Source organism: Hippocampus comes, unplaced genomic scaffold, assembly GCF_001891065.2.
Source record: "Hippocampus comes isolate QL1 unplaced genomic scaffold, H_comes_QL1_v1.1 scaffold321, whole genome shotgun sequence".
NCBI classification, from domain to species: domain Eukaryota; kingdom Metazoa; phylum Chordata; class Actinopteri; order Syngnathiformes; family Syngnathidae; genus Hippocampus; species Hippocampus comes.
Genome location: NW_017804845.1, coordinates 417,483 through 420,558, shown reverse-complemented (window position 1 = coordinate 420,558; position 3,076 = coordinate 417,483). Strand labels below are relative to the sequence as shown.

General features: G+C 40.7%; 1 protein-coding gene across 1 annotated transcript in view; it reads left to right on the top strand.

Moving 5' to 3' along the window:
- Nucleotides 1–2,326, top strand: part of klf7b (Kruppel like factor 7b) — a 24,664-nt gene extending 22,338 nt beyond the window's left edge. The window contains exon 4 of the mRNA XM_019875906.1: nt 1–2,326. This exon is cut by the window's left edge and continues 1,123 nt beyond it. The gene's annotated coding sequence lies outside the window, so the exon portion shown is untranslated.
- Nucleotides 2,327–3,076: the final 750 nt, after the last annotated feature.

The following is a 3,076-nucleotide window of genomic DNA, read 5'->3' as shown; positions in this document are numbered from 1 at the left end:
CGCCGCCAACGGCATAAAAACACGGAGGGGGGTCCGCAGTGCAGCTTGGAACAATCAATACCAAAAACCTCTAACGTGGATTCACCATTTTGAGGCAGCTCCACCACGTTTTTCGTACAAGAGGAAAGGGGGTACGATGGAAGCGTTCACCACCATTATTAGCCCCTTTCAGGCTGCCTGCCAAAGCCATTTTTACACAGATTGCTGTTCTGTGTGAAGGTCAACTCACTAATTTCCTGGATTTTTGAGGTAGAATCAGAGGCGGGACTATGGCTGTGTGAAAGGGGGGGTGGAATTTTTACCGACTTTTCCAGCCCTGTTGCGTTGCAAGCAAATGCCCGACAGTTATACTTGGTTAGTTTCTGCATGGAAGTCTTCAACCTCTCAAAATGGCCAATTTTTCTGCAAACAATTTGCGTGAAAGGGGCTGCCGTTTCCAAAACTGCGTCCGCAATAGCGCTTGTAATGAGACGTACAATCACGGAGGGACGCTAGTAGCACATTTCAAAGCACGAACGTATGAGTGCGTCTGCGTGAAACTTTGTTTAAATATATTTTGGTCAGGACAAAACTCATAGAATTAGTTTGGTTTCCTCCACGCTTCTGCCTCTTTTAACCTGCTTGGTTTGTTTGTCTGAATCCCAAGCTAGCTCCCGATTAGCGAGCAGTTAATAAGGCTCCTTCGGGTCTGCAGGGACGGCATATGAGAAAAAAACTAGGAATGGGAGGTGCTCCAGAAGTCTGAACCTGGCGGACTCCATTAGCGGTGAGCTAATAAAGATCAGATTAGCATGAACGGCCGCTACATGCTAATAACAGCCTTCTAGTGTAAGATAATGTGGCTTTTATAGCCGAGTTAGCTTGAACTTTAGCTTTAGTGTAGTAAAGTCATGTTAGCGAAGCGCTAGCAGCTACTAGATGGAGGCTAGCTTAGCATCAGCGGAGATCTTCTTCGGGTTAAATTTAGTTTAGGGTTAGGATTGCTGAGCCCAAATGATTCCAAAGAGAGACTCACCAGCCTTTCATGGGGCAGGACTGGCTGAAGTATGCGGTGTCATTTCACCAGTCGCCAGCTGTGTCTGTTAGCTTTTGTAAATAGCGTGACTTCCTTAGCCGCTTCTTGCTTTAGTTCTCGCCAACGTTGCACTATGTGATCACAATTCTTGCACTGCTAGCTCGCTAGCCAGCTAGCTTAGTCTCGTCGCACTTGTCGCACATCCGCCACGCCACCAGGAAAACAACACGTCACATATCCGACACATGTCAGTCAAAAGCCGTGACACTCAGTCACGTGACTCTCTTGGCGTCGCTGCTATGACATGACTCACTAGCATCATTAGCGTGTGTTTGTTTAGCACCTTTTTCAAACCCAAACACAGCAAGAAAACTTTTCTTTTAAACTGAATTCTGTCACCAAATGTGATGAAAATTCCCCCAAAGGTCACTGGAAACATCACAAGTTGAAAAACAAATGTTGATTTAATTCTTAATGTATCCACTTTAACATTTTTGTCTCTGTAATTTTGGGCGTAACATTCTGACACAAAGAAAAAGCAACTCAATGGCACAAAGCGGTACTGCAACAGAGCTAGCTTATTCAAGGCATTCAGATGACTTTTTTTAATGGCTTATGATCATGTTTGAACAAGAAGAAATGTGGCAAATTTAGTGAAAATACTCCAATCGAACCAAGATGCAAGCTCTTAGCTGTGGTCACTGAGTCTCAAAGCATAGACTTTTCACATAGCGTGTTTGTTTAGCACATTTTTACACCCGAAATACACTACAAATTTTTTTCAACGAATTTTTTAAAAAAGTCACTCCAAAAAAAATCATGTGTCAAAAAATTTTATTTTCTGAACTTTTAATTTGACCATTTTTAAACATTGGCTCAATATTTTTGGGCATGAAATCCTGACAAAAATTATGACATACACTGGAATGACTAAATGTCACCCCCAAAGAGGCAAAGTGGTACTGCAACAGAGTGCTTGTTTGGTCGATTTAAAAAAAAATTGAAGACCAATTCACACCATGTTAAAAGTGACATTTTTCAGGAAAAAAAAACAGACTCCGATCAAATCAACTTTCTTTTGTGGTCCCATTGCCGACACCTTTTTTGCTGTACAAAGTGTTGACATGATATGATTTGTATGATACGACATTACGTTGTTTATTGACGAGGGAGAGTTTATTTTTGTTACTGGATGTGTTTGATAATTGTTTTTTCTAAATTGGTATTGTATCATATCTATGCAACGAGTGTCCAGTGGAGCCTTTTTATTTAAGAATGTACAAATATGTGTAATAAATGGTAGAATCTCAACTCTCGCGTTTGGGCTCATTCTGAAGTGAACCGCAAGGATCCACTAGGTGTCACTGTGGCCGTCAAGAGCACATGGTTGAGTGTCCACCCAAACAGGAAGTGACAACCCTCTACCAAAAGTCACCCTTCTTCCTGAAGATGTTTGCAGTTTGCCATTTCCCAAAACTTCAGAAGAAGACATTTGCAAGGTAAGCATGTTCCACCCCCCCGCCGTCATTTAACTTTTCTGAACAACGATATGCCATATGATAGCCTGATTATTTAGGGTAGAGTTTGAAGGCAGATGTGAGTTCGAAGCCATTGTTAGGGTTTCCAACAAGGGTTAGGGTTACAAAGTAGGCTTTCAATTATGGTTTTTAAGTAAGGGTTACGGGGTGTTTTAAAGTAGGTTTTTAATGTAGGGTTAGGCTGTTGAACTGAGGTTTGAAAGCCTGGGTTCGGGTTTCAAAATAGGGTTTCAAGGAGACTCACTGATTTTGAAAAAAATAATCTGATTATGATATTTTTTTCCTCTATATTGCGATGGCGATTTCATATGCAAATTTTTTTCGAGGTGCTCTTTCCATGTTTTTTTTTTTTTTTTTAACAAACACAAGTGATAAATGTTACAATAAGCAATTTTAATTTGAGGTGTTACTTTCTTAACATTTTTGACTTGCAGTCTTTAGGGTTAGGTTCGCTATGGTTCGGGTTTCAAAATAGGGTTTCAAGGAGACTCACTGATTTTGAAAAAAATAATCTGATTACTTT